Source organism: Rhinichthys klamathensis, unplaced genomic scaffold (assembly GCF_029890125.1).
Source record: "Rhinichthys klamathensis goyatoka isolate OS25496 unplaced genomic scaffold, OSU_Roscu_1.1 h1tg000223l_1, whole genome shotgun sequence".
NCBI classification, from domain to species: Eukaryota; Metazoa; Chordata; class Actinopteri; order Cypriniformes; family Leuciscidae; genus Rhinichthys; species Rhinichthys klamathensis.
The window spans coordinates 3,620,984-3,647,500 of record NW_026606747.1 but is presented as its reverse complement, the minus strand read 5'-3'; the positions used below and the strand labels follow the sequence as shown (position 1 = coordinate 3,647,500).

The following is a 26,517-nucleotide window of genomic DNA, read 5'->3' as shown; positions in this document are numbered from 1 at the left end:
AGGATCCAAAGATCCCTGTAGACTTTAATATTGAGTTGAACATTTTGTTCATGAAAACAAATTAACATGCGTTTTTTCAGATTATATTTAGTTTTGCTTGGAAAAAGCTGGCCCAAACCAGTTTTATTTCATCAATTACTGAAATAATTAAATATTTAGTAATAAGCTTTTATGACAGAAATATCACTAGGCTACATGTAACTTAAATCATTTAATTCCTTCATTATCAACACTGTCTAGAATAGCGATTTAAGTGTGAATTGTGACTTCTCTTTGTGTTAAATCAGCCTCAGACTCCAATAGCCGGTGGGGGGTTGGAGGGACAGTTCAGTGCTGTATCGAGCGCGCAGGACAATAGGCATAGGTGTTAATGTTCCTCTTTCATATGGAGAGCGAGGGAGACTAAATAAACTTGTTAAAAAGAGATTCAGCGCGAGAGAGGCAAAGAAAAACGCATGTTTTAATTTAATTATGTTGCTTTGGACAATTTTCGTTTTGTAGGCCTACTGTTTTAATTGTTTAATATAGCTGTCATTTCTTTGGCAATACAAATTTAAAATGTCGCAAGAATAAGATTAGCCTAGTGTTTCTTATTTTGCATCGCAAAAGAAATAAACTCTAAACCCATAGGCGGAGTTTGGGGGGGGCTAGGGGGGGCACTGCCCCCCCAGACCAGAGCCAATTAATGCCTGCCTTGTGCTTTGAAAAAAAAAAAAAAATACTGTATTCATATTTTCTCATTTTATTTGTCTTATCTTATCATTTTTGCGGGTATAATGAGTAAGTTAAGGCTAAATTATTTTTAATTACTGTATTGAAAAAGAAGCTAATTTTCTCACGACTGGCGGATCTCAAAGTATCGCGGTAAGTGAGGAATTTCCTGTGTGTTTTTCGCGTACAGACACGTCCGTTCACATGGATCCCCAAAAAGGACTAAAACCGCTGTATTATTCATGCCAGGCCGACTCTCCATGAGAGGATAAAGAACAGGCTGCGGTTGACGATGGGAGCAGCCAGGTTTTCTTCTCTTGCGATCCTTCACATCGAAAGCGACATTACGGCCAAGCTCTCACCTGAGACCATTATCGACGCAGGACGCAAAAAAACGAAAATTACTGTTGCACTAGTCTGAGCAATATCTAGGTCTGTAAGTTTTATTTCTCTGCCAAATAACTGCTTAAGATGGAGAAAAACTCAACACACTGCTTTCAATATGCTGTTCAATATGTTTCAAAAGTGGAGAGTAGGCTATGTGACCGTTAATTTTTCCCGTGTCTCAATGTTTTAAATGTTTCATGAAATGGCTACAACAAAATGCGAAATAACTTTTTTTTTTTTAATCGCTCTCATTGCCACAATTGTGTTTCAAACGTGGAGAGTAGGCTATTGTGTGACTGTTCATTTTTCCCGTGTCTCAAAATGTTTCATGAAGTACAATAAAATGCGAAATATAACTTTAATCACTCTCATTGCCACAATGTGTTTTGAAAAAAGGAAAGAAAAGAAAAACTAAAAATCTTTTTGTTTTGGTTGAAGATAATATTTTAACAGTGCAAAAGTGGTCCACATTTCATTTATCCTAATTGTGTCCGAACGACAATGATTGCTACATGAATGAATGAATGAATGAATGCTACAATGATTTTTTTTTTTTTTGCCCCCCCTGGCTCGAATGTCAAACTCCGCCTATGTCTAAACCCGATGCAACCCTGTTTTAAATAAAAAAAACTGTCCCGACACTTTATTTAAACCTTGAAATGTTCGAACTTGGTTTCAAACTTAAGTAATTTTAGTGTTCTTTTACATTACACAATAATTTAGCAGACTAAAGACGTGCTTCTTCATTTTCATTTTCTGATGCAATCGGCTGACAATCTTCCTTCATCAGTTTTTGTCCTTTGTGCAGCGGCTGCGGTTCCAGGAATGTAGCAAATTTATGTTGTAATAATAATTAAACAAAACTCTTGACTTTAAATAAGTAAACAGTTATAAACAGTTAGCTATTTAAGCATCAAGAAGGTTAAACATAAACGCTGTAGGGCAACATCGGTTAACAACATGTATGCTACATTGAGATTCGATCCGAGTCGATTGAAGCTCCTCGAAGCTCGTGTTGTTGCGTTAACCACTGAGCTATCGTCTATACGTCTGTGACTGTTTTTATTGCAATGTTTTACTTTTTCATTATTTATTCAATTTCATTTCAGTAGCCTAATTTCAGTATTGTGATTATGAATTATTTTAACTACGTTTCACTTGTTGAATTCATCTGCTACCAGCTTTCAAACGCTCTGAATCAGTGCGGTGCGGCAGCAGATTACGCATTAGAGAGAATAAACAAACACTTTTCAGAGTCTATGATTGTAGCGCCTCTTGGCGGTAAAAGGCAGCAAATACACCCCACATTTTACCGCCGCGGTGGAACGGCTGATGTGGGCATTGTCATGGCTTGCCTCGACATTTGCGTTTGAATAGCGCGCGTCCTCCGTGGGCGTGTCAGATTAACGCGTAATGAAGTGTAATGAGCTGGGGAAAAAAAATCTGACAGCACTCTCTTTTCATACAGATTACATAAACTGAGAATATTTGTTTTTTATATAAATTACATCATTAAAAAGAAGAGAATTCAAGCTTCATAAAGAAAAACCTCTCGTGCCTGTATGACAAGTATTTGCAGAGTTAGAGTTAATTTTTCGGACGTGTTTCAGAATGGACTGCACTGACAGAGAGAAGGCAAAACTCGCATCATGTTTATTTTTCTTTATTTGACAAAAAGCACAAAACTTTGTTTTTATTGTGAGTATACAGAAAAATAATAGACAATTAACAGGATCGATTGATGTATAACACTTATATGTACGATCAAAATCAACAGAGTATTTTAAGTCTATTTTTCTGCTATGTGAAAAAAAAACGGCAAAACGCGCGGGCGCGTTTCTGGTCCCCAGAGGGTTAATGTAGGTGTACCCAAATTAGCCCCAAGGTTAGGTTTCATCGGTAGTGCCTTTGCCAGATGTTATTAGGCCTAAAACTAGAGAAAAGGGTAAAACATTACAACAATAATACAACCAGAACTTGTAAACAACTCTGTAAAATACAATTAAAGATATACAAACAGACGATATATATATACACAATAAAAAAAGAAAATATATCAAAAAATAATCAAAAAAAGATTTGGTATGAGTTAAATAATACTAATTAAAATGTATATTATTGTACTATTTACTAATTACTAACTGTAATTCAGCCAGATGGCAAGTGTTTATTTCCTTGGCAGAACGTACTCAGAATCGCTGCATGCCAGGGAGTACGGCTCCCTAACGACAAACGCTTTCTATTAAAACTAGTGCCTGCTCATTCTGTTAGAAGCCAGGGTTCGGCGACTGTACAAGTGTACGCACGTAGTCTGAGACTTCATCAGCCAGGCTCGTTGGTCTAGGGGTATGATTCTCGCTTAGGGTGCGAGAGGTCCCGGGTTCAAATCCCGGACGAGCCCTCTCACCTTTAGTATGAGTTCAAGGGTTCTCTGACTCTTTTTGCTGTTGCTGCTTTTCTCTATCAACCACTTCATATCTGGCCATTTTACTGCAAGCCACATAGTACTTGACGTCACGTTCTGCAGCATCAGAGGCTGATGCATCGGCCAAATTGAAGTTTTTGCAGGCCTGTAGATGCCGTAGTGGGATTCAAACCATTTTATATCGCTCCTAATTGAATTACCGTGGCTCTTTTGCAGAAACGCTAAGCACAGGTATACTTGTTGCTCTGTGGAGTTTCTTTGAACAAATTATCATTGACTTTTTGCAGCATTTTGTGCCTCTCTGCTTTCGTACGCAAAGCCTTCGTTGTAGGTCTGGTGCAACAGCAAAAAGCGGCCTTTTCCCATTAAGCCACTGGGCCTCTTGCGCAGGGTGCTTTGTGTAATTTCAGCCTGATAGGGCACATGCACGGGCAGGACAGAACAGAGTGACGCACACAAAAACCCAGCACAGCTATCAGAAGTTTGTCTGTTCTATGCTAATTCAGATCTTGCGGTCACAGGCTTGCTTTGAACAAACCATCCTTGAATTTGTCGAACGGCCACCTTAAATGTAGCCCATTAAAGACGACCCAGGTGGGACTTGAACCCACAATCTCCAGCTCCGGAGGCTGATGCCTTATCCATTAGGCCACTGGGCCTTGTCTGCTAAGCTTTGCCTTTGATCTGTAATATGACTTCAAGTGGTTTCTGCTGCTCAAACAACTACACTTTGGTATCTCGACGCCAGGTCGGGTTCCGTTTGTGGCGCCCCCCCGAAAGATTTGCTTTCGACGAGGCTCGTTGGTCTAGGGGTATGATTCTCGCTTTGGGTGCGAGAGGTCCCGGGTTTAAATCCCGGACGAACCCAGCAGTCTCAGCAGGAGCAACCTGTTGGCTCCGTCCTTTGGAGCGCTGACCCAAACTCAAAACTGCTGTGCTTTTGAAATCCTTAAGGCTGTTTGTCTTCATCGGTACTACAATTTAGCCAATAGTCAGCCAGATGACAAGTGTTTATTTCCTTCACAGAACATACTCACAATCGCTGCCTGCCAGGGAGTACGGCTCCCTAACGACAAACGTTTTGCATTAAAACTAGTGCCTGCCCATTCTGTTAAAGGCCAGCGTTCAGTGACTGTACAAGTGTATGCAAGTAGCCCAAATTTTCATTAATCAGGCTCGTTGGTCTAGGGGTATGATTCTCGCTTCGGGTGCGAGAGGTCCCGGGTTCAAATCCCGGACGAGCCCAGCAGTTTCAGAGCGATTCAGCCAGTTGGCTCATTCCTTTGCAGCACTGAGCCGAACTCAAAACTGTTGTGGTCTGCTCAAATCCTTGCTGCTGCTCGTGGTCATCTGTCCTATAACTTAGCCCAGATTTGATTTATTTATTTATTTAGAAAAGGGACAGAGTACATGAATCAACATTCATTAATGTAGGTGTACCCAAATTAGCCCCAAGGTTAGGTTTCATCGGTAGTGCCTTTGCCAGATGTTATTAGGCCTAAAACTAGAGAAAAGGGTAAAACATTACAACAATAATACAACCAGAACTTGTAAACAACTCTGTAAAATACAATTAAAGATATACAAACAGACGATATATATATACACAATAAAAAAAGAAAGATATATCAAAAAATAATCAAAAAAAGATTTGGTATGAGTTAAATAATACTAATTAAAATGTATATTATTGTACTATTTACTAATTACTAACTGTAATTCAGCCAGATGGCAAGTGTTTATTTCCTTGGCAGAACGTACTCAGAATCGCTGCATGCCAGGGAGTACGGCTCCCTAACGACAAACGCTTTCTATTAAAACTAGTGCCTGCTCATTCTGTTAGAAGCCAGGGTTCGGCGACTGTACAAGTGTACGCACGTAGTCTGAGACTTCATCAGCCAGGCTCGTTGGTCTAGGGGTATGATTCTCGCTTAGGGTGCGAGAGGTCCCGGGTTCAAATCCCGGACGAGCCCTCTCACCTTTAGTATGAGTTCAAGGGTTCTCTGACTCTTTTTGCTGTTGCTGCTTTTCTCTATCAACCACTTCATATCTGGCCATTTTACTGCAAGCCACATAGTACTTGACGTCACGTTCTGCAGCATCAGAGGCTGATGCATCGGCCAAATTGAAGTTTTTGCAGGCCTGTAGATGCCGTAGTGGGATTCAAACCATTTTATATCGCTCCTAATTGAATTACCGTGGCTCTTTTGCAGAAACGCTAAGCACAGGTATACTTGTTGCTCTGTGGAGTTTCTTTGAACAAATTATCATTGACTTTTTGCAGCATTTTGTGCCTCTCTGCTTTCGTACGCAAAGCCTTCGTTGTAGGTCTGGTGCAACAGCAAAAAGCGGCCTTTTCCCATTAAGCCACTGGGCCTCTTGCGCAGGGTGCTTTGTGTAATTTCAGCCTGATAGGGCACATGCACGGGCAGGACAGAACAGAGTGACGCACACAAAAACCCAGCACAGCTATCAGAAGTTTGTCTGTTCTATGCTAATTCAGATCTTGCGGTCACAGGCTTGCTTTGAACAAACCATCCTTGAATTTGTCGAACGGCCACCTTAAATGTAGCCCATTAAAGACGACCCAGGTGGGACTTGAACCCACAATCTCCAGCTCCAGAGGCTGATGCCTTATCCATTAGGCCACTGGGCCTTGTCTGCTAAGCTTTGCCTTTGATCTGTAATATGACTTCAAGTGGTTTCTGCTGCTCAAACAACTACACTTTGGTATCTCGACGCCAGGTCGGGTTCCGTTTGTGGCGCCCCCCCGAAAGATTTGCTTTCGACGAGGCTCGTTGGTCTAGGGGTATGATTCTCGCTTTGGGTGCGAGAGATCCCGGGTTCAAATCCCGGACGAGCCCAGCAGCTTCGGAACAAGCAGCCAGCTGGCTCCATCCTTTTGCAGCACTGAGCCAAACTCAAAACTGTCGTGGTTTTGAAATCCTTACTGCTGCTTGAGTTCTCATCTGTACTACAACAGAGCCAAGATTCAGCCAGATGACAAGCGGTTATTTCCTTGCACAGAACGTACTCTGAATCGCTGCCTGCCAGGGAGTGCGGCTTCCTAACGACAAACGCTTTCTATTAAAACTAGTGCCCGCCCATTCTGTTAGAGGCCAGCGTTCGGCGACTGTACAAGTGTACGCAAGTAGCCCGATGCCTTTAGCAGCCAGGCTCGTTGGTCTAGGGGTATGATTCTTGCTTTGGGTGCGAGAGGTCCCGGGTTTAAATCCCGGACGAGCCCAGCAGTCTCAGCGGGAGCAGCCTGTTGGCTCCGTCCTTTGGAGCGCTGAGCCAAACTCAAAACTGCTGTGCTTTTGAAATCCTTAAGGCTGTTTGTCTTCATCGGTACTACAATTTAGCCAATAGTCAGCCAGATGACAAGTGTTTATTTCCTTCACAGAACATACTCACAATCGCTGCCTGCCAGGGAGTACGGCTCCCTAACGACAAACGTTTTGCATTAAAACTAGTGCCTGCCCATTCTGTTAAAGGCCAGCGTTCAGTGACTGTACAAGTGTATGCAAGTAGCCCAAATTTTCATTAATCAGGCTCGTTGGTCTAGGGGTATGATTCTCGCTTCGGGTGCGAGAGGTCCCGGGTTCAAATCCCGGACGAGCCCAGCAGTTTCAGAGCGATTCAGCCAGTTGGCTCATTCCTTTGCAGCACTGAGCCGAACTCAAAACTGTTGTGGTCTGCTCAAATCCTTGCTGCTGCTCGTGGTCATCTGTCCTATAACTTAGCCCAGATTTAATTTATTTATTTATTTAGAAAAGGGACAGAGTACATGAATCAACATTCATTAATGTAGGTGTACCCAAATTAGCCCCAAGGTTAGGTTTCATCGGTAGTGCCTTTGCCAGATGTTATTAGGCCTAAAACTAGAGAAAAGGGTAAAACATTACAACAATAATACAACTAGAACTTGTAAACAACTCTGTAAAATACAATTAAAGATATACAAACAGACGATATATATATACACAATAAAAAAAGAAAGATATATCAAAAAAAAATCAAAAAAAGATTTGGTATGAGTTAAATAATACTAATTAAAATGTATATTACTGTACTATTTACTAATTACTAACTGTAATTCAGCCAGATGGCAAGTGTTTATTTCCTTGGCAGAACGTACTCAGAATCGCTGCATGCCAGGGAGTACGGCTCCCTAACGACAAACGCTTTCTATTAAAACTAGTGCCTGCTCATTCTGTTAGAAGCCAGGGTTCGGCGACTGTACAAGTGTACGCACGTAGTCTGACACTTCATCAGCCAGGCTCGTTGGTCTAGGGGTATGATTCTCGCTTAGGGTGCGAGAGGTCCCGGGTTCAAATCCTGGATGAGCCCTCTCACCTTTAGTATGAGTTCAAGGGTTCTCTGACTCTTTTTGCTGTTGCTGCTTTTCTCTATCAACCACTTCATATCTGGCCATTTTACTGCAAGCCACATAGTACTTGACGTCACGTTCTGCAGCATCAGAGGCTGATGCATCGGCCAAATTGAAGTTTTTGCAGGCCTGTAGATGCCGTAGTGGGATTCAAACCATTTTATATCGCTCCTAATTGAATTACCGTGGCTCTTTTGCAGAAACGCTAAGCACAGGTATACTTGTTGCTCTGTGGAGTTTCTTTGAACAAATTATCATTGACTTTTTGCAGCATTTTGTGCCTCTCTGCTTTCGTACGCAAAGCCTTCGTTGTAGGTCTGGTGCAACAGCAAAAAGCGGCCTTTTCCCATTAAGCCACTGGGCCTCTTGCGCAGGTTGCTTTGTGTAATTTCAGCCTGATAGGGCACATGCACGGGCAGGACAGAACAGAGTGACGCACACAAAAACCCAGCACAGCTATCAGAAGTTTGTCTGTTCTATGCTAATTCAGATCTTGCGGTCATCATGGCTACAGGTTTGCTTTGAACAAACCATCCTTGAATTTGTCGAACGGCCACCTTAAATGTAGCCCATTAAAGACGACCCAGGTGGGACTTGAACCCACAATCTCCAGCTCCGGAGGCTGATGCCTTATCCATTAGGCCACTGGGCCTTGTCTGCTAAGCTTTGCCTTTGATCTGTAATATGACTTCAAGTGGTTTCTGCTGCTCAAACAACTACACTTTGGTATCTCGACGCCAGGTCGGGTTCCGTTTGTGGCGCCCCCCCGAAAGATTTGCTTTCGACGAGGCTCGTTGGTCTAGGGGTATGATTCTCGCTTTGGGTGCGAGAGGTCCCGGGTTCAAATCCCGGACGAGCCCAGCAGCTTCGGAACAAGCAGCCAGCTGGCTCCATCCTTTTGCAGCACTGAGCCAAACTCAAAACTGTCGTGGTTTTGAAATCCTTACTGCTGCTTGAGTTCTCATCTGTACTACAACAGAGCCAAGATTCAGCCAGATGACAAGCGGTTATTTCCTTGCACAGAACGTACTCTGAATCGCTGCCTGCCAGGGAGTGCGGCTTCCTAACGACAAACGCTTTCTATTAAAACTAGTGCCCGCCCATTCTGTTAGAGGCCAGCGTTCGGCGACTGTACAAGTGTACGCAAGTAGCCCGATGCCTTTAGCAGCCAGGCTCGTTGGTCTAGGGGTATGATTCTTGCTTTGGGTGCGAGAGGTCCCGGGTTTAAATCCCGGACAAGCCCAGCAGTCTCAGCGGGAGCAGCCTGTTGGCTCCGTCCTTTGGAGCGCTGAGCCAAACTCAAAACTGCTGTGCTTTTGAAATCCTTAAGGCTGTTTGTCTTCATCGGTACTACAATTTAGCCAATAGTCAGCCAGATGACAAGTGTTTATTTCCTTCACAGAACATACTCACAATCGCTGCCTGCCAGGGAGTACGGCTCCCTAACGACAAACGTTTTGCATTAAAACTAGTGCCTGCCCATTCTGTTAAAGGCCAGCGTTCAGTGACTGTACAAGTGTATGCAAGTAGCCCAAATTTTCATTAATCAGGCTCGTTGGTCTAGGGGTATGATTCTCGCTTCGGGTGCGAGAGGTCCCGGGTTCAAATCCCGGACGAGCCCAGCAGTTTCAGAGCGATTCAGCCAGTTGGCTCATTCCTTTGCAGCACTGAGCCGAACTCAAAACTGTTGTGGTCTGCTCAAATCCTTGCTGCTGCTCGTGGTCATCTGTCCTATAACTTAGCCCAGATTTAATTTTTTTTTTTTTTTTAGAAAAGGGACAGAGTACATGAATCAACATTCATTAATGTAGGTGTACCCAAATTAGCCCCAAGGTTAGGTTTCATCGGTAGTGCCTTTGCCAGATGTTATTAGGCCTAAAACTAGAGAAAAGGGTAAAACATTACAACAATAATACAACTAGAACTTGTAAACAACTCTGTAAAATACAATTAAAGATATACAAACAGACGATATATATATATATACACAATAAAAAAAGAAAGATATATCAAAAAATAATCAAAAAAAGATTTGGTATGAGTTAAATAATACTAATTAAAATGTATATTACTGTACTATTTACTAATTACTAACTGTAATTCAGCCAGATGGCAAGTGTTTATTTCCTTGGCAGAACGTACTCAGAATCGCTGCATGCCAGGGAGTACGGCTCCCTAACGACAAACGCTTTCTATTAAAACTAGTGCCTGCTCATTCTGTTAGAAGCCAGGGTTCGGCGACTGTACAAGTGTACGCACGTAGTCTGAGACTTCATCAGCCAGGCTCGTTGGTCTAGGGGTATGATTCTCGCTTAGGGTGCGAGAGGTCCCGGGTTCAAATCCTGGATGAGCCCTCTCACCTTTAGTATGAGTTCAAGGGTTCTCTGACTCTTTTTGCTGTTGCTGCTTTTCTCTATCAACCACTTCATATCTGGCCATTTTACTGCAAGCCACATAGTACTTGACGTCACGTTCTGCAGCATCAGAGGCTGATGCATCGGCCAAATTGAAGTTTTTGCAGGCCTGTAGATGCCGTAGTGGGATTCAAACCATTTTATATCGCTCCTAATTGAATTACCGTGGCTCTTTTGCAGAAACGCTAAGCACAGGTATACTTGTTGCTCTGTGGAGTTTCTTTGAACAAATTATCATTGACTTTTTGCAGCATTTTGTGCCTCTCTGCTTTCGTACGCAAAGCCTTCGTTGTAGGTCTGGTGCAACAGCAAAAAGCGGCCTTTTCCCATTAAGCCACTGGGCCTCTTGCGCAGGTTGCTTTGTGTAATTTCAGCCTGATAGGGCACATGCACGGGCAGGACAGAACAGAGTGACGCACACAAAAACCCAGCACAGCTATCAGAAGTTTGTCTGTTCTATGCTAATTCAGATCTTGCGGTCATCATGGCTACAGGTTTGCTTTGAACAAACCATCCTTGAATTTGTCGAACGGCCACCTTAAATGTAGCCCATTAATGATGCCCCAGGTGGGACTTGAACCCACAATCTCCAGCTCCGGAGGCTGATGCCTTATCCATTAGGCCACTGGGCCTTGTCTGCTAAGCTTTGCCTTTGATCTGTAATATGACTTCAAGTGGTTTCTGCTGCTCAAACAACTACACTTTGGTATCTCGACGCCAGGTCGGGTTCCGTTTGTGGCGCCCCCCCGAAAGATTTGCTTTCGACGAGGCTCGTTGGTCTAGGGGTATGATTCTCGCTTTGGGTGCGAGAGGTCCCGGGTTCAAATCCCGGACGAGCCCAGCAGCTTCGGAACAAGCAGCCAGCTGGCTCCATCCTTTTGCAGCACTGAGCCAAACTCAAAACTGTCGTGGTTTTGAAATCCTTACTGCTGCTTGAGTTCTCATCTGTACTACAACAGAGCCAAGATTCAGCCAGATGACAAGCGGTTATTTCCTTGCACAGAACGTACTCTGAATCGCTGCCTGCCAGGGAGTGCGGCTTCCTAACGACAAACGCTTTCTATTAAAACTAGTGCCCGCCCATTCTGTTAGAGGCCAGCGTTCGGCGACTGTACAAGTGTACGCAAGTAGCCCGATGCCTTTAGCAGCCAGGCTCGTTGGTCTAGGGGTATGATTCTTGCTTTGGGTGCGAGAGGTCCCGGGTTTAAATCCCGGACGAGCCCAGCAGTCTCAGCGGGAGCAGCCTGTTGGCTCCGTCCTTTGGAGCGCTGAGCCAAACTCAAAACTGCTGTGCTTTTGAAATCCTTAAGGCTGTTTGTCTTCATCGGTACTACAATTTAGCCAATAGTCAGCCAGATGACAAGTGTTTATTTCCTTCACAGAACATACTCACAATCGCTGCCTGCCAGGGAGTACGGCTCCCTAACGACAAACGTTTTGCATTAAAACTAGTGCCTGCCCATTCTGTTAAAGGCCAGCGTTCAGTGACTGTACAAGTGTATGCAAGTAGCCCAAATTTTCATTAATCAGGCTCGTTGGTCTAGGGGTATGATTCTCGCTTCGGGTGCGAGAGGTCCCGGGTTCAAATCCCGGACGAGCCCAGCAGTTTCAGAGCGATTCAGCCAGTTGGCTCATTCCTTTGCAGCACTGAGCCGAACTCAAAACTGTTGTGGTCTGCTCAAATCCTTGCTGCTGCTCGTGGTCATCTGTCCTATAACTTAGCCCAGATTTGATTTATTTATTTATTTAGAAAAGAGACAGAGTACATGAATCAACATTCATTAATGTAGGTGTACCCAAATTAGCCCCAAGGTTAGGTTTCATCGGTAGTGCCTTTGCCAGATGTTATTAGGCCTAAAACTAGAGAAAAGGGTAAAACATTACAACAATAATACAACCAGAACTTGTAAACAACTCTGTAAAATACAATTAAAGATATACAAACAGACGATATATATATACACAATAAAAAAAGAAAGATATATCAAAAAATAATCAAAAAAAGATTTGGTATGAGTTAAATAATACTAATTAAAATGTATATTATTGTACTATTTACTAATTACTAACTGTAATTCAGCCAGATGGCAAGTGTTTATTTCCTTGGCAGAACGTACTCAGAATCGCTGCATGCCAGGGAGTACGGCTCCCTAACGACAAACGCTTTCTATTAAAACTAGTGCCTGCTCATTCTGTTAGAAGCCAGGGTTCGGCGACTGTACAAGTGTACGCACGTAGTCTGAGACTTCATCAGCCAGGCTCGTTGGTCTAGGGGTATGATTCTCGCTTAGGGTGCGAGAGGTCCCGGGTTCAAATCCCGGACGAGCCCTCTCACCTTTAGTATGAGTTCAAGGGTTCTCTGACTCTTTTTGCTGTTGCTGCTTTTCTCTATCAACCACTTCATATCTGGCCATTTTACTGCAAGCCACATAGTACTTGACGTCACGTTCTGCAGCATCAGAGGCTGATGCATCGGCCAAATTGAAGTTTTTGCAGGCCTGTAGATGCCGTAGTGGGATTCAAACCATTTTATATCGCTCCTAATTGAATTACCGTGGCTCTTTTGCAGAAACGCTAAGCACAGGTATACTTGTTGCTCTGTGGAGTTTCTTTGAACAAATTATCATTGACTTTTTGCAGCATTTTGTGCCTCTCTGCTTTCGTACGCAAAGCCTTCGTTGTAGGTCTGGTGCAACAGCAAAAAGCGGCCTTTTCCCATTAAGCCACTGGGCCTCTTGCGCAGGGTGCTTTGTGTAATTTCAGCCTGATAGGGCACATGCACGGGCAGGACAGAACAGAGTGACGCACACAAAAACCCAGCACAGCTATCAGAAGTTTGTCTGTTCTATGCTAATTCAGATCTTGCGGTCACAGGCTTGCTTTGAACAAACCATCCTTGAATTTGTCGAACGGCCACCTTAAATGTAGCCCATTAAAGACGACCCAGGTGGGACTTGAACCCACAATCTCCAGCTCCGGAGGCTGATGCCTTATCCATTAGGCCACTGGGCCTTGTCTGCTAAGCTTTGCCTTTGATCTGTAATATGACTTCAAGTGGTTTCTGCTGCTCAAACAACTACACTTTGGTATCTCGACGCCAGGTCGGGTTCCGTTTGTGGCGCCCCCCCGAAAGATTTGCTTTCGACGAGGCTCGTTGGTCTAGGGGTATGATTCTCGCTTTGGGTGCGAGAGGTCCCGGGTTCAAATCCCGGACGAGCCCAGCAGCTTCGGAACAAGCAGCCAGCTGGCTCCATCCTTTTGCAGCACTGAGCCAAACTCAAAACTGTCGTGGTTTTGAAATCCTTACTGCTGCTTGAGTTCTCATCTGTACTACAACAGAGCCAAGATTCAGCCAGATGACAAGCGGTTATTTCCTTGCACAGAACGTACTCTGAATCGCTGCCTGCCAGGGAGTGCGGCTTCCTAACGACAAACGCTTTCTATTAAAACTAGTGCCCGCCCATTCTGTTAGAGGCCAGCGTTCGGCGACTGTACAAGTGTACGCAAGTAGCCCGATGCCTTTAGCAGCCAGGCTCGTTGGTCTAGGGGTATGATTCTTGCTTTGGGTGCGAGAGGTCCCGGGTTTAAATCCCGGACGAGCCCAGCAGTCTCAGCGGGAGCAGCCTGTTGGCTCCGTCCTTTGGAGCGCTGAGCCAAACTCAAAACTGCTGTGCTTTTGAAATCCTTAAGGCTGTTTGTCTTCATCGGTACTACAATTTAGCCAATAGTCAGCCAGATGACAAGTGTTTATTTCCTTCACAGAACATACTCACAATCGCTGCCTGCCAGGGAGTACGGCTCCCTAACGACAAACGTTTTGCATTAAAACTAGTGCCTGCCCATTCTGTTAAAGGCCAGCGTTCAGTGACTGTACAAGTGTATGCAAGTAGCCCAAATTTTCATTAATCAGGCTCGTTGGTCTAGGGGTATGATTCTCGCTTCGGGTGCGAGAGGTCCCGGGTTCAAATCCCGGACGAGCCCAGCAGTTTCAGAGCGATTCAGCCAGTTGGCTCATTCCTTTGCAGCACTGAGCCGAACTCAAAACTGTTGTGGTCTGCTCAAATCCTTGCTGCTGCTCGTGGTCATCTGTCCTATAACTTAGCCCAGATTTGATTTATTTATTTATTTAGAAAAGAGACAGAGTACATGAATCAACATTCATTAATGTAGGTGTACCCAAATTAGCCCCAAGGTTAGGTTTCATCGGTAGTGCCTTTGCCAGATGTTATTAGGCCTAAAACTAGAGAAAAGGGTAAAACATTACAACAATAATACAACCAGAACTTGTAAACAACTCTGTAAAATACAATTAAAGATATACAAACAGACGATATATATATACACAATAAAAAAAGAAAGATATATCAAAAAATAATCAAAAAAAGATTTGGTATGAGTTAAATAATACTAATTAAAATGTATATTATTGTACTATTTACTAATTACTAACTGTAATTCAGCCAGATGGCAAGTGTTTATTTCCTTGGCAGAACGTACTCAGAATCGCTGCATGCCAGGGAGTACGGCTCCCTAACGACAAACGCTTTCTATTAAAACTAGTGCCTGCTCATTCTGTTAGAAGCCAGGGTTCGGCGACTGTACAAGTGTACGCACGTAGTCTGAGACTTCATCAGCCAGGCTCGTTGGTCTAGGGGTATGATTCTCGCTTAGGGTGCGAGAGGTCCCGGGTTCAAATCCCGGACGAGCCCTCTCACCTTTAGTATGAGTTCAAGGGTTCTCTGACTCTTTTTGCTGTTGCTGCTTTTCTCTATCAACCACTTCATATCTGGCCATTTTACTGCAAGCCACATAGTACTTGACGTCACGTTCTGCAGCATCAGAGGCTGATGCATCGGCCAAATTGAAGTTTTTGCAGGCCTGTAGATGCCGTAGTGGGATTCAAACCATTTTATATCGCTCCTAATTGAATTACCGTGGCTCTTTTGCAGAAACGCTAAGCACAGGTATACTTGTTGCTCTGTGGAGTTTCTTTGAACAAATTATCATTGACTTTTTGCAGCATTTTGTGCCTCTCTGCTTTCGTACGCAAAGCCTTCGTTGTAGGTCTGGTGCAACAGCAAAAAGCGGCCTTTTCCCATTAAGCCACTGGGCCTCTTGCGCAGGGTGCTTTGTGTAATTTCAGCCTGATAGGGCACATGCACGGGCAGGACAGAACAGAGTGACGCACACAAAAACCCAGCACAGCTATCAGAAGTTTGTCTGTTCTATGCTAATTCAGATCTTGCGGTCACAGGCTTGCTTTGAACAAACCATCCTTGAATTTGTCGAACGGCCACCTTAAATGTAGCCCATTAAAGACGACCCAGGTGGGACTTGAACCCACAATCTCCAGCTCCGGAGGCTGATGCCTTATCCATTAGGCCACTGGGCCTTGTCTGCTAAGCTTTGCCTTTGATCTGTAATATGACTTCAAGTGGTTTCTGCTGCTCAAACAACTACACTTTGGTATCTCGACGCCAGGTCGGGTTCCGTTTGTGGCGCCCCCCCGAAAGATTTGCTTTCGTCGAGGCTCGTTGGTCTAGGGGTATGATTCTCGCTTTGGGTGCGAGAGGTCCCGGGTTCAAATCCCGGACGAGCCCAGCAGCTTCGGAACAAGCAGCCAGCTGGCTCCATCCTTTTGCAGCACTGAGCCAAACTCAAAACTGTCGTGGTTTTGAAATCCTTACTGCTGCTTGAGTTCTCATCTGTACTACAACAGAGCCAAGATTCAGCCAGATGACAAGCGGTTATTTCCTTGCACAGAACGTACTCTGAATCGCTGCCTGCCAGGGAGTGCGGCTTCCTAACGACAAACGCTTTCTATTAAAACTAGTGCCCGCCCATTCTGTTAGAGGCCAGCGTTCGGCGACTGTACAAGTGTACGCAAGTAGCCCGATGCCTTTAGCAGCCAGGCTCGTTGGTCTAGGGGTATGATTCTTGCTTTGGGTGCGAGAGGTCCCGGGTTTAAATCCCGGACGAGCCCAGCAGTCTCAGCGGGAGCAGCCTGTTGGCTCCGTCCTTTGGAGCGCTGAGCCAAACTCAAAACTGCTGTGCTTTTGAAATCCTTAAGGCTGTTTGTCTTCATCGGTACTACAATTTAGCCAATAGTCAGCCAGATGACAAGTGTTTATTTCCTTCACAGAACATACTCACAATCGCTGCCTGCCAGGGAGTACGGCTCCCTAACGACAAACGTTTTGCATTAAAACTAGTGCCTACCCATTCTGTTAAAGGCCAGCGTTCAGTGACTGTACAAGTGTATGCAAGTAGCCCAAATTTTCATTAATCAGGCTCGTTGGTCTAGGGGTATGATTCTCGCTTCGGGTGCGAGAGGTCCCGGGTTCAAATCCCAGATGAGCCCAGCAGTTTCAGAGCGATTCAGCCAGTTGGCTCATTCCTTTGCAGCACTGAGCCGAACTCAAAACTGTTGTGGTCTGCTCAAATCCTTGCTGCTGCTCGTGGTCATCTGTCCTATAACTTAGCCCAGATTTGATTTATTTATTTATTTAGAAAAGAGACAGAGTACATGAATCAACATTCATTAATGTAGGTGTACCCAAATTAGCCCCAAGGTTAGGTTTCATCGGTAGTGCCTTTGCCAGATGTTATTAGGCCTAAAACTAGAGAAAAGGGTAAAACATTACAACAATAATACAACCAGAACTTGTAAACAACTCTGTAAAATACAATTAAAGATATACAAACAGACGATATATATATACACAATAAAAAAAGAAAATATATCAAAAAATAATCAAAAAAAGATTTGGTATGAGTTAAATAATACTAATTAAAATGTATATTATTGTACTATTTACTAATTACTAACTGTAATTCAGCCAGATGGCAAGTGTTTATTTCCTTGGCAGAACGTACTCAGAATCGCTGCATGCCAGGGAGTACGGCTCCCTAACGACAAACGCTTTCTATTAAAACTAGTGCCTGCTCATTCTGTTAGAAGCCAGGGTTCGGCGACTGTACAAGTGTACGCACGTAGTCTGAGACTTCATCAGCCAGGCTCGTTGGTCTAGGGGTATGATTCTCGCTTAGGGTGCGAGAGGTCCCGGGTTCAAATCCCGGACGAGCCCTCTCACCTTTAGTATGAGTTCAAGGGTTCTCTGACTCTTTTTGCTGTTGCTGCTTTTCTCTATCAACCACTTCATATCTGGCCATTTTACTGCAAGCCACATAGTACTTGACGTCACGTTCTGCAGCATCAGAGGCTGATGCATCGGCCAAATTGAAGTTTTTGCAGGCCTGTAGATGCCGTAGTGGGATTCAAACCATTTTATATCGCTCCTAATTGAATTACCGTGGCTCTTTTGCAGAAACGCTAAGCACAGGTATACTTGTTGCTCTGTGGAGTTTCTTTGAACAAATTATCATTGACTTTTTGCAGCATTTTGTGCCTCTCTGCTTTCGTACGCAAAGCCTTCGTTGTAGGTCTGGTGCAACAGCAAAAAGCGGCCTTTTCCCATTAAGCCACTGGGCCTCTTGCGCAGGGTGCTTTGTGTAATTTCAGCCTGATAGGGCACATGCACGGGCAGGACAGAACAGAGTGACGCACACAAAAACCCAGCACAGCTATCAGAAGTTTGTCTGTTCTATGCTAATTCAGATCTTGCGGTCACAGGCTTGCTTTGAACAAACCATCCTTGAATTTGTCGAACGGCCACCTTAAATGTAGCCCATTAAAGACGACCCAGGTGGGACTTGAACCCAGAATCTCCAGCTCCGGAGGCTGATGCCTTATCCATTAGGCCACTGGGCCTTGTCTGCTAAGCTTTGCCTTTGATCTGTAATATGACTTCAAGTGGTTTCTGCTGCTCAAACAACTACACTTTGGTATCTCGACGCCAGGTCGGGTTCCGTTTGTGGCGCCCCCCCGAAAGATTTGCTTTCGACGAGGCTCGTTGGTCTAGGGGTATGATTCTCGCTTTGGGTGCGAGAGGTCCCGGGTTCAAATCCCGGACGAGCCCAGCAGCTTCGGAACAAGCAGCCAGCTGGCTCCATCCTTTTGCAGCACTGAGCCAAACTCAAAACTGTCGTGGTTTTGAAATCCTTACTGCTGCTTGAGTTCTCATCTGTACTACAACAGAGCCAAGATTCAGCCAGATGACAAGCGGTTATTTCCTTGCACAGAACGTACTCTGAATCGCTGCCTGCCAGGGAGTGCGGCTTCCTAACGACAAACGCTTTCTATTAAAACTAGTGCCCGCCCATTCTGTTAGAGGCCAGCGTTCGGCGACTGTACAAGTGTACGCAAGTAGCCCGATGCCTTTAGCAGCCAGGCTCGTTGGTCTAGGGGTATGATTCTTGCTTTGGGTGCGAGAGGTCCCGGGTTTAAATCCCGGACGAGCCCAGCAGTCTCAGCGGGAGCAGCCTGTTGGCTCCGTCCTTTGGAGCGCTGAGCCAAACTCAAAACTGCTGTGCTTTTGAAATCCTTAAGGCTGTTTGTCTTCATCGGTACTACAATTTAGCCAATAGTCAGCCAGATGACAAGTGTTTATTTCCTTCACAGAACATACTCACAATCGCTGCCTGCCAGGGAGTACGGCTCCCTAACGACAAACGTTTTGCATTAAAACTAGTGCCTGCCCATTCTGTTAAAGGCCAGCGTTCAGTGACTGTACAAGTGTATGCAAGTAGCCCAAATTTTCATTAATCAGGCTCGTTGGTCTAGGGGTATGATTCTCGCTTCGGGTGCGAGAGGTCCCGGGTTCAAATCCCGGACGAGCCCAGCAGTTTCAGAGCGATTCAGCCAGTTGGCTCATTCCTTTGCAGCACTGAGCCGAACTCAAAACTGTTGTGGTCTGCTCAAATCCTTGCTGCTGCTCGTGGTCATCTGTCCTATAACTTAGCCCAGATTTGATTTATTTATTTATTTAGAAAAGAGACAGAGTACATGAATCAACATTCATTAATGTAGGTGTACCCAAATTAGCCCCAAGGTTAGGTTTCATCGGTAGTGCCTTTGCCAGATGTTATTAGGCCTAAAACTAGAGAAAAGGGTAAAACATTACAACAATAATACAACCAGAACTTGTAAACAACTCTGTAAAATACAATTAAAGATATACAAACAGACGATATATATATACACAATAAAAAAAGAAAGATATATCAAAAAATAATCAAAAAAAGATTTGGTATGAGTTAAATAATACTAATTAAAATGTATATTATTGTACTATTTACTAATTACTAACTGTAATTCAGCCAGATGGCAAGTGTTTATTTCCTTGGCAGAACGTACTCAGAATCGCTGCATGCCAGGGAGTACGGCTCCCTAACGACAAACGCTTTCTATTAAAACTAGTGCCTGCTCATTCTGTTAGAAGCCAGGGTTCGGCGACTGTACAAGTGTACGCACGTAGTCTGAGACTTCATCAGCCAGGCTCGTTGGTCTAGGGGTATGATTCTCGCTTAGGGTGCGAGAGGTCCCGGGTTCAAATCCCGGACGAGCCCTCTCACCTTTAGTATGAGTTCAAGGGTTCTCTGACTCTTTTTGCTGTTGCTGCTTTTCTCTATCAACCACTTCATATCTGGCCATTTTACTGCAAGCCACATAGTACTTGACGTCACGTTCTGCAGCATCAGAGGCTGATGCATCGGCCAAATTGAAGTTTTTGCAGGCCTGTAGATGCCGTAGTGGGATTCAAACCATTTTATATCGCTCCTAATTGAATTACCGTGGCTCTTTTGCAGAAACGCTAAGCACAGGTATACTTGTTGCTCTGTGGAGTTTCTTTGAACAAATTATCATTGACTTTTTGCAGCATTTTGTGCCTCTCTGCTTTCGTACGCAAAGCCTTCGTTGTAGGTCTGGTGCAACAGCAAAAAGCGGCCTTTTCCCATTAAGCCACTGGGCCTCTTGCGCAGGGTGCTTTGTGTAATTTCAGCCTGATAGGGCACATGCACGGGCAGGACAGAACAGAGTGACGCACACAAAAACCCAGCACAGCTATCAGAAGTTTGTCTGTTCTATGCTAATTCAGATCTTGCGGTCACAGGCTTGCTTTGAACAAACCATCCTTGAATTTGTCGAACGGCCACCTTAAATGTAGCTCATTAAAGACGACCCAGGTGGGACTTGAACCCACAATCTCCAGCTCCGGAGGCTGATGCCTTATCCATTAGGCCACTGGGCCTTGTCTGCTAAGCTTTGCCTTTGATCTGTAATATGACTTCAAGTGGTTTCTGCTGCTCAAACAACTACACTTTGGTATCTCGACGCCAGGTCGGGTTCCGTTTGTGGCGCCCCCCCGAAAGATTTGCTTTCGACGAGGCTCGTTGGTCTAGGGGTATGATTCTCGCTTTGGGTGCGAGAGGTCCCGGGTTCAAATCCCGGACGAGCCCAGCAGCTTCGGAACAAGCAGCCAGCTGGCTCCATCCTTTTGCAGCACTGAGCCAAACTCAAAACTGTCGTGGTTTTGAAATCCTTACTGCTGCTTGAGTTCTCATCTGTACTACAACAGAGCCAAGATTCAGCCAGATGACAAGCGGTTATTTCCTTGCACAGAACGTACTCTGAATCGCTGCCTGCCAGGGAGTGCGGCTTCCTAACGACAAACGCTTTCTATTAAAACTAGTGCCCGCCCATTCTGTTAGAGGCCAGCGTTCGGCGACTGTACAAGTGTACGCAAGTAGCCCGATGCCTTTAGCAGCCAGGCTCGTTGGTCTAGGGGTATGATTCTTGCTTTGGGTGCGAGAGGTCCCGGGTTTAAATCCCGGACGAGCCCAGCAGTCTCAGCGGGAGCAGCCTGTTGGCTCCGTCCTTTGGAGCGCTGAGCCAAACTCAAAACTGCTGTGCTTTTGAAATCCTTAAGGCTGTTTGTCTTCATCGGTACTACAATTTAGCCAATAGTCAGCCAGATGACAAGTGTTTATTTCCTTCACAGAACATACTCACAATCGCTGCCTGCCAGGGAGTACGGCTCCCTAACGACAAACGTTTTGCATTAAAACTTGTGTCTGCCCATTCTGTTAAAGGCCAGCGTTCAGTGACTGTACAAGTGTATGCAAGTAGCCCAAATTTTCATTAATCAGGCTCGTTGGTCTAGGGGTATGATTCTCGCTTCGGGTGCGAGAGGTCCCGGGTTCAAATCCCGGACGAGCCCAGCAGTTTCAGAGCGATTCAGCCAGTTGGCTCATTCCTTTGCAGCACTGAGCCGAACTCAAAACTGTTGTGGTCTGCTCAAATCCTTGCTGCTGCTCGTGGTCATCTGTCCTATAACTTAGCCCAGATTTGATTTATTTATTTATTTAGAAAAGAGACAGAGTACATGAATCAACATTCATTAATGTAGGTGTACCCAAATTAGCCCCAAGGTTAGGTTTCATCGGTAGTGCCTTTGCCAGATGTTATTAGGCCTAAAACTAGAGAAAAGGGTAAAACATTACAACAATAATACAACCAGAACTTGTAAACAACTCTGTAAAATACAATTAAAGATATACAAACAGACGATATATATATACACAATAAAAAAAGAAAGATATATCAAAAAATAATCAAAAAAAGATTTGGTATGAGTTAAATAATACTAATTAAAATGTATATTATTGTACTATTTACTAATTACTAACTGTAATTCAGCCAGATGGCAAGTGTTTATTTCCTTGGCAGAACGTACTCAGAATCGCTGCATGCCAGGGAGTACGGCTCCCTAACGACAAACGCTTTCTATTAAAACTAGTGCCTGCTCATTCTGTTAGAAGCCAGGGTTCGGCGACTGTACAAGTGTACGCACGTAGTCTGAGACTTCATCAGCCAGGCTCGTTGGTCTAGGGGTATGATTCTCGCTTAGGGTGCGAGAGGTCCCGGGTTCAAATCCCGGACGAGCCCTCTCACCTTTAGTATGAGTTCAAGGGTTCTCTGACTCTTTTTGCTGTTGCTGCTTTTCTCTATCAACCACTTCATATCTGGCCATTTTACTGCAAGCCACATAGTACTTGACGTCACGTTCTGCAGCATCAGAGGCTGATGCATCGGCCAAATTGAAGTTTTTGCAGGCCTGTAGATGCCGTAGTGGGATTCAAACCATTTTATATCGCTCCTAATTGAATTACCGTGGCTCTTTTGCAGAAACGCTAAGCACAGGTATACTTGTTGCTCTGTGGAGTTTCTTTGAACAAATTATCATTGACTTTTTGCAGCATTTTGTGCCTCTCTGCTTTCGTACGCAAAGCCTTCGTTGTAGGTCTGGTGCAACAGCAAAAAGCGGCCTTTTCCCATTAAGCCACTGGGCCTCTTGCGCAGGGTGCTTTGTGTAATTTCAGCCTGATAGGGCACATGCACGGGCAGGACAGAACAGAGTGACGCACACAAAAACCCAGCACAGCTATCAGAAGTTTGTCTGTTCTATGCTAATTCAGATCTTGCGGTCACAGGCTTGCTTTGAACAAACCATCCTTGAATTTGTCGAACGGCCACCTTAAATGTAGCCCATTAAAGACGACCCAGGTGGGACTTGAACCCACAATCTCCAGCTCCGGAGGCTGATGCCTTATCCATTAGGCCACTGGGCCTTGTCTGCTAAGCTTTGCCTTTGATCTGTAATATGACTTCAAGTGGTTTCTGCTGCTCAAACAACTACACTTTGGTATCTCGACGCCAGGTCGGGTTCCGTTTGTGGCGCCCCCCCGAAAGATCTGCTTTCGACGAGGCTCGTTGGTCTAGGGGTATGATTCTCGCTTTGGGTGCGAGAGGTCCCGGGTTCAAATCCCGGACGAGCCCAGCAGCTTCGGAACAAGCAGCCAGCTGGCTCCATCCTTTTGCAGCACTGAGCCAAACTCAAAACTGTCGTGGTTTTGAAATCCTTACTGCTGCTTGAGTTCTCATCTGTACTACAACAGAGCCAAGATTCAGCCAGATGACAAGCGGTTATTTCCTTGCACAGAACGTACTCTGAATCGCTGCCTGCCAGGGAGTGCGGCTTCCTAACGACAAACGCTTTCTATTAAAACTAGTGCCCGCCCATTCTGTTAGAGGCCAGCGTTCGGCGACTGTACAAGTGTACGCAAGTAGCCCGATGCCTTTAGCAGCCAGGCTCGTTGGTCTAGGGGTATGATTCTTGCTTTGGGTGCGAGAGGTCCCGGGTTTAAATCCCGGACGAGCCCAGCAGTCTCAGCGGGAGCAGCCTGTTGGCTCCGTCCTTTGGAGCGCTGAGCCAAACTCAAAACTGCTGTGCTTTTGAAATCCTTAAGGCTGTTTGTCTTCATCGGTACTACAATTTAGCCAATAGTCAGCCAGATGACAAGTGTTTATTTCCTTCACAGAACATACTCACAATCGCTGCCTGCCAGGGAGTACGGCTCCCTAACGACAAACGTTTTGCATTAAAACTAGTGCCTGCCCATTCTGTTAAAGGCCAGCGTTCAGTGACTGTACAAGTGTATGCAAGTAGCCCAAATTTTCATTAATCAGGCTCGTTGGTCTAGGGGTATGATTCTCGCTTCGGGTGCGAGAGGTCCCGGGTTCAAATCCCGGACGAGCCCAGCAGTTTCAGAGCGATTCAGCCAGTTGGCTCATTCCTTTGCAGCACTGAGCCGAACTCAAAACTGTTGTGGTCTGCTCAAATCCTTGCTGCTGCTCGTGGTCATCTGTCCTATAACTTAGCCCAGATTTGATTTATTTATTTATTTAGAAAAGAGACAGAGTACATGAATCAACATTCATTAATGTAGGTGTACCCAAATTAGCCCCAAGGTTAGGTTTCATCGGTAGTGCCTTTGCCAGATGTTATTAGGCCTAAAACTAGAGAAAAGGGTAAAACATTACAACAATAATACAACCAGAACTTGTAAACAACTCTGTAAAATACAATTAAAGATATACAAACAGACGATATATATATACACAATAAAAAAAGAAAGATATATCAAAAAATAATCAAAAAAAGATTTGGTATGAGTTAAATAATACTAATTAAAATGTATATTATTGTACTATTTACTAATTACTAACTGTAATTCAGCCAGATGGCAAGTGTTTATTTCCTTGGCAGAACGTACTCAGAATCGCTGCATGCCAGGGAGTACGGCTCCCTAACGACAAACGCTTTCTATTAAAACTAGTGCCTGCTCATTCTGTTAGAAGCCAGGGTTCGGCGACTGTACAAGTGTACGCACGTAGTCTGAGACTTCATCAGCCAGGCTCGTTGGTCTAGGGGTATGATTCTCGCTTAGGGTGCGAGAGGTCCCGGGTTCAAATCCCGGACGAGCCCTCTCACCTTTAGTATGAGTTCAAGGGTTCTCTGACTCTTTTTGCTGTTGCTGCTTTTCTCTATCAACCACTTCATATCTGGCCATTTTACTGCAAGCCACATAGTACTTGACGTCACGTTCTGCAGCATCAGAGGCTGATGCATCGGCCAAATTGAAGTTTTTGCAGGCCTGTAGATGCCGTAGTGGGATTCAAACCATTTTATATCGCTCCTAATTGAATTACCGTGGCTCTTTTGCAGAAACGCTAAGCACAGGTATACTTGTTGCTCTGTGGAGTTTCTTTGAACAAATTATCATTGACTTTTTGCAGCATTTTGTGCCTCTCTGCTTTCGTACGCAAAGCCTTCGTTGTAGGTCTGGTGCAACAGCAAAAAGCGGCCTTTTCCCATTAAGCCACTGGGCCTCTTGCGCAGGGTGCTTTGTGTAATTTCAGCCTGATAGGGCACATGCACGGGCAGGACAGAACAGAGTGACGCACACAAAAACCCAGCACAGCTATCAGAAGTTTGTCTGTTCTATGCTAATTCAGATCTTGCGGTCACAGGCTTGCTTTGAACAAACCATCCTTGAATTTGTCGAACGGCCACCTTAAATGTAGCCCATTAAAGACGACCCAGGTGGGACTTGAACCCACAATCTCCAGCTCCGGAGACTGATGCCTTATCCATTAGGCCACTGGGCCTTGTCTGCTAAGCTTTGCCTTTGATCTGTAATATGACTTCAAGTGGTTTCTGCTGCTCAAACAACTACACTTTGGTATCTCGACGCCAGGTCGGGTTCCGTTTGTGGCGCCCCCCCGAAAGATTTGCTTTCGACGAGGCTCGTTGGTCTAGGGGTATGATTCTCGCTTTGGGTGCGAGAGGTCCCGGGTTCAAATCCCGGACGAGCCCAGCAGCTTCGGAACAAGCAGCCAGCTGGCTCCATCCTTTTGCAGCACTGAGCCAAACTCAAAACTGTCGTGGTTTTGAAATCCTTACTGCTGCTTGAGTTCTCATCTGTACTACAACAGAGCCAAGATTCAGCCAGATGACAAGCGGTTATTTCCTTGCACAGAACGTACTCTGAATCGCTGCCTGCCAGGGAGTGCGGCTTCCTAACGACAAACGCTTTCTATTAAAACTAGTGCCCGCCCATTCTGTTAGAGGCCAGCGTTCGGCGACTGTACAAGTGTACGCAAGTAGCCCGATGCCTTTAGCAGCCAGGCTCGTTGGTCTAGGGGTATGATTCTTGCTTTGGGTGCGAGAGGTCCCGGGTTTAAATCCCGGACGAGCCCAGCAGTCTCAGCGGGAGCAGCCTGTTGGCTCCGTCCTTTGGAGCGCTGAGCCAAACTCAAAACTGCTGTGCTTTTGAAATCCTTAAGGCTGTTTGTCTTCATCGGTACTACAATTTAGCCAATAGTCAGCCAGATGACAAGTGTTTATTTCCTTCACAGAACATACTCACAATCGCTGCCTGCCAGGGAGTACGGCTCCCTAACGACAAACGTTTTGCATTAAAACTAGTGCCTGCCCATTCTGTTAAAGGCCAGCGTTCAGTGACTGTACAAGTGTATGCAAGTAGCCCAAATTTTCATTAATCAGGCTCGTTGGTCTAGGGGTATGATTCTCGCTTCGGGTGCGAGAGGTCCCGGGTTCAAATCCCGGACGAGCCCAGCAGTTTCAGAGCGATTCAGCCAGTTGGCTCATTCCTTTGCAGCACTGAGCCGAACTCAAAACTGTTGTGGTCTGCTCAAATCCTTGCTGCTGCTCGTGGTCATCTGTCCTATAACTTAGCCCAGATTTGATTTATTTATTTATTTAGAAAAGAGACAGAGTACATGAATCAACATTCATTAATGTAGGTGTACCCAAATTAGCCCCAAGGTTAGGTTTCATCGGTAGTGCCTTTGCCAGATGTTATTAGGCCTAAAACTAGAGAAAAGGGTAAAACATTACAACAATAATACAACCAGAACTTGT

General features: G+C 45.0%; 46 non-coding genes across 46 annotated transcripts; 36 read left to right on the top strand and 10 right to left on the bottom strand.

Annotated features, from left to right (window-relative positions):
* Positions 1-3,427: 3,427 nt before the first annotated feature.
* On the top strand, positions 3,428-3,499 carry trnap-agg (transfer RNA proline (anticodon AGG)). The gene has a single exon. It is a non-coding gene; the product is annotated as a tRNA-Pro (tRNA).
* A 610-nt stretch (positions 3,500-4,109) lies between these two features.
* On the bottom strand, positions 4,110-4,182 carry trnar-ccg (transfer RNA arginine (anticodon CCG)). Its single transcript has one exon. It is a non-coding gene; the product is annotated as a tRNA-Arg (tRNA).
* A 136-nt stretch (positions 4,183-4,318) lies between these two features.
* trnap-ugg (transfer RNA proline (anticodon UGG)) lies at positions 4,319-4,390 on the top strand. Its single transcript has one exon. It is a non-coding gene; the product is annotated as a tRNA-Pro (tRNA).
* Positions 4,391-4,696: 306 nt separating this feature from the next.
* Positions 4,697-4,768, top strand: trnap-cgg (transfer RNA proline (anticodon CGG)). Its single transcript has one exon. It is a non-coding gene; the product is annotated as a tRNA-Pro (tRNA).
* Positions 4,769-5,424: 656 nt separating this feature from the next.
* trnap-agg (transfer RNA proline (anticodon AGG)) lies at positions 5,425-5,496 on the top strand. Its single transcript has one exon. It is a non-coding gene; the product is annotated as a tRNA-Pro (tRNA).
* Positions 5,497-6,106: 610 nt separating this feature from the next.
* On the bottom strand, positions 6,107-6,179 carry trnaq-cug (transfer RNA glutamine (anticodon CUG)). The gene has a single exon. It is a non-coding gene; the product is annotated as a tRNA-Gln (tRNA).
* Positions 6,180-6,315: 136 nt separating this feature from the next.
* trnap-ugg (transfer RNA proline (anticodon UGG)) lies at positions 6,316-6,387 on the top strand. Its single transcript has one exon. It is a non-coding gene; the product is annotated as a tRNA-Pro (tRNA).
* A 311-nt stretch (positions 6,388-6,698) lies between these two features.
* trnap-ugg (transfer RNA proline (anticodon UGG)) lies at positions 6,699-6,770 on the top strand. Its single transcript has one exon. It is a non-coding gene; the product is annotated as a tRNA-Pro (tRNA).
* Positions 6,771-7,076: 306 nt separating this feature from the next.
* trnap-cgg (transfer RNA proline (anticodon CGG)) lies at positions 7,077-7,148 on the top strand. Its single transcript has one exon. It is a non-coding gene; the product is annotated as a tRNA-Pro (tRNA).
* A 1,347-nt stretch (positions 7,149-8,495) lies between these two features.
* Positions 8,496-8,568, bottom strand: trnar-ccg (transfer RNA arginine (anticodon CCG)). Its single transcript has one exon. It is a non-coding gene; the product is annotated as a tRNA-Arg (tRNA).
* A 136-nt stretch (positions 8,569-8,704) lies between these two features.
* Positions 8,705-8,776, top strand: trnap-ugg (transfer RNA proline (anticodon UGG)). The gene has a single exon. It is a non-coding gene; the product is annotated as a tRNA-Pro (tRNA).
* Positions 8,777-9,465: 689 nt separating this feature from the next.
* On the top strand, positions 9,466-9,537 carry trnap-cgg (transfer RNA proline (anticodon CGG)). Its single transcript has one exon. It is a non-coding gene; the product is annotated as a tRNA-Pro (tRNA).
* A 1,352-nt stretch (positions 9,538-10,889) lies between these two features.
* Positions 10,890-10,962, bottom strand: trnar-ccg (transfer RNA arginine (anticodon CCG)). The gene has a single exon. It is a non-coding gene; the product is annotated as a tRNA-Arg (tRNA).
* A 136-nt stretch (positions 10,963-11,098) lies between these two features.
* On the top strand, positions 11,099-11,170 carry trnap-ugg (transfer RNA proline (anticodon UGG)). The gene has a single exon. It is a non-coding gene; the product is annotated as a tRNA-Pro (tRNA).
* Positions 11,171-11,481: 311 nt separating this feature from the next.
* trnap-ugg (transfer RNA proline (anticodon UGG)) lies at positions 11,482-11,553 on the top strand. The gene has a single exon. It is a non-coding gene; the product is annotated as a tRNA-Pro (tRNA).
* A 306-nt stretch (positions 11,554-11,859) lies between these two features.
* Positions 11,860-11,931, top strand: trnap-cgg (transfer RNA proline (anticodon CGG)). Its single transcript has one exon. It is a non-coding gene; the product is annotated as a tRNA-Pro (tRNA).
* A 656-nt stretch (positions 11,932-12,587) lies between these two features.
* Positions 12,588-12,659, top strand: trnap-agg (transfer RNA proline (anticodon AGG)). Its single transcript has one exon. It is a non-coding gene; the product is annotated as a tRNA-Pro (tRNA).
* A 610-nt stretch (positions 12,660-13,269) lies between these two features.
* Positions 13,270-13,342, bottom strand: trnar-ccg (transfer RNA arginine (anticodon CCG)). The gene has a single exon. It is a non-coding gene; the product is annotated as a tRNA-Arg (tRNA).
* A 136-nt stretch (positions 13,343-13,478) lies between these two features.
* Positions 13,479-13,550, top strand: trnap-ugg (transfer RNA proline (anticodon UGG)). The gene has a single exon. It is a non-coding gene; the product is annotated as a tRNA-Pro (tRNA).
* Positions 13,551-13,861: 311 nt separating this feature from the next.
* On the top strand, positions 13,862-13,933 carry trnap-ugg (transfer RNA proline (anticodon UGG)). The gene has a single exon. It is a non-coding gene; the product is annotated as a tRNA-Pro (tRNA).
* Positions 13,934-14,239: 306 nt separating this feature from the next.
* trnap-cgg (transfer RNA proline (anticodon CGG)) lies at positions 14,240-14,311 on the top strand. The gene has a single exon. It is a non-coding gene; the product is annotated as a tRNA-Pro (tRNA).
* A 656-nt stretch (positions 14,312-14,967) lies between these two features.
* Positions 14,968-15,039, top strand: trnap-agg (transfer RNA proline (anticodon AGG)). Its single transcript has one exon. It is a non-coding gene; the product is annotated as a tRNA-Pro (tRNA).
* Positions 15,040-15,649: 610 nt separating this feature from the next.
* Positions 15,650-15,722, bottom strand: trnar-ccg (transfer RNA arginine (anticodon CCG)). Its single transcript has one exon. It is a non-coding gene; the product is annotated as a tRNA-Arg (tRNA).
* A 136-nt stretch (positions 15,723-15,858) lies between these two features.
* Positions 15,859-15,930, top strand: trnap-ugg (transfer RNA proline (anticodon UGG)). The gene has a single exon. It is a non-coding gene; the product is annotated as a tRNA-Pro (tRNA).
* A 311-nt stretch (positions 15,931-16,241) lies between these two features.
* Positions 16,242-16,313, top strand: trnap-ugg (transfer RNA proline (anticodon UGG)). The gene has a single exon. It is a non-coding gene; the product is annotated as a tRNA-Pro (tRNA).
* Positions 16,314-16,619: 306 nt separating this feature from the next.
* On the top strand, positions 16,620-16,691 carry trnap-cgg (transfer RNA proline (anticodon CGG)). Its single transcript has one exon. It is a non-coding gene; the product is annotated as a tRNA-Pro (tRNA).
* A 655-nt stretch (positions 16,692-17,346) lies between these two features.
* Positions 17,347-17,418, top strand: trnap-agg (transfer RNA proline (anticodon AGG)). The gene has a single exon. It is a non-coding gene; the product is annotated as a tRNA-Pro (tRNA).
* Positions 17,419-18,028: 610 nt separating this feature from the next.
* Positions 18,029-18,101, bottom strand: trnar-ccg (transfer RNA arginine (anticodon CCG)). Its single transcript has one exon. It is a non-coding gene; the product is annotated as a tRNA-Arg (tRNA).
* A 136-nt stretch (positions 18,102-18,237) lies between these two features.
* Positions 18,238-18,309, top strand: trnap-ugg (transfer RNA proline (anticodon UGG)). Its single transcript has one exon. It is a non-coding gene; the product is annotated as a tRNA-Pro (tRNA).
* Positions 18,310-18,620: 311 nt separating this feature from the next.
* On the top strand, positions 18,621-18,692 carry trnap-ugg (transfer RNA proline (anticodon UGG)). Its single transcript has one exon. It is a non-coding gene; the product is annotated as a tRNA-Pro (tRNA).
* Positions 18,693-18,998: 306 nt separating this feature from the next.
* trnap-cgg (transfer RNA proline (anticodon CGG)) lies at positions 18,999-19,070 on the top strand. Its single transcript has one exon. It is a non-coding gene; the product is annotated as a tRNA-Pro (tRNA).
* A 656-nt stretch (positions 19,071-19,726) lies between these two features.
* On the top strand, positions 19,727-19,798 carry trnap-agg (transfer RNA proline (anticodon AGG)). Its single transcript has one exon. It is a non-coding gene; the product is annotated as a tRNA-Pro (tRNA).
* A 610-nt stretch (positions 19,799-20,408) lies between these two features.
* On the bottom strand, positions 20,409-20,481 carry trnar-ccg (transfer RNA arginine (anticodon CCG)). The gene has a single exon. It is a non-coding gene; the product is annotated as a tRNA-Arg (tRNA).
* Positions 20,482-20,617: 136 nt separating this feature from the next.
* Positions 20,618-20,689, top strand: trnap-ugg (transfer RNA proline (anticodon UGG)). Its single transcript has one exon. It is a non-coding gene; the product is annotated as a tRNA-Pro (tRNA).
* A 311-nt stretch (positions 20,690-21,000) lies between these two features.
* Positions 21,001-21,072, top strand: trnap-ugg (transfer RNA proline (anticodon UGG)). The gene has a single exon. It is a non-coding gene; the product is annotated as a tRNA-Pro (tRNA).
* A 306-nt stretch (positions 21,073-21,378) lies between these two features.
* On the top strand, positions 21,379-21,450 carry trnap-cgg (transfer RNA proline (anticodon CGG)). Its single transcript has one exon. It is a non-coding gene; the product is annotated as a tRNA-Pro (tRNA).
* Positions 21,451-22,106: 656 nt separating this feature from the next.
* trnap-agg (transfer RNA proline (anticodon AGG)) lies at positions 22,107-22,178 on the top strand. Its single transcript has one exon. It is a non-coding gene; the product is annotated as a tRNA-Pro (tRNA).
* Positions 22,179-22,788: 610 nt separating this feature from the next.
* On the bottom strand, positions 22,789-22,861 carry trnar-ccg (transfer RNA arginine (anticodon CCG)). The gene has a single exon. It is a non-coding gene; the product is annotated as a tRNA-Arg (tRNA).
* A 136-nt stretch (positions 22,862-22,997) lies between these two features.
* Positions 22,998-23,069, top strand: trnap-ugg (transfer RNA proline (anticodon UGG)). Its single transcript has one exon. It is a non-coding gene; the product is annotated as a tRNA-Pro (tRNA).
* Positions 23,070-23,380: 311 nt separating this feature from the next.
* On the top strand, positions 23,381-23,452 carry trnap-ugg (transfer RNA proline (anticodon UGG)). The gene has a single exon. It is a non-coding gene; the product is annotated as a tRNA-Pro (tRNA).
* A 306-nt stretch (positions 23,453-23,758) lies between these two features.
* On the top strand, positions 23,759-23,830 carry trnap-cgg (transfer RNA proline (anticodon CGG)). The gene has a single exon. It is a non-coding gene; the product is annotated as a tRNA-Pro (tRNA).
* Positions 23,831-24,486: 656 nt separating this feature from the next.
* trnap-agg (transfer RNA proline (anticodon AGG)) lies at positions 24,487-24,558 on the top strand. Its single transcript has one exon. It is a non-coding gene; the product is annotated as a tRNA-Pro (tRNA).
* Positions 24,559-25,168: 610 nt separating this feature from the next.
* trnar-ccg (transfer RNA arginine (anticodon CCG)) lies at positions 25,169-25,241 on the bottom strand. Its single transcript has one exon. It is a non-coding gene; the product is annotated as a tRNA-Arg (tRNA).
* Positions 25,242-25,377: 136 nt separating this feature from the next.
* Positions 25,378-25,449, top strand: trnap-ugg (transfer RNA proline (anticodon UGG)). The gene has a single exon. It is a non-coding gene; the product is annotated as a tRNA-Pro (tRNA).
* Positions 25,450-25,760: 311 nt separating this feature from the next.
* On the top strand, positions 25,761-25,832 carry trnap-ugg (transfer RNA proline (anticodon UGG)). Its single transcript has one exon. It is a non-coding gene; the product is annotated as a tRNA-Pro (tRNA).
* Positions 25,833-26,138: 306 nt separating this feature from the next.
* trnap-cgg (transfer RNA proline (anticodon CGG)) lies at positions 26,139-26,210 on the top strand. The gene has a single exon. It is a non-coding gene; the product is annotated as a tRNA-Pro (tRNA).
* Positions 26,211-26,517: the final 307 nt, after the last annotated feature.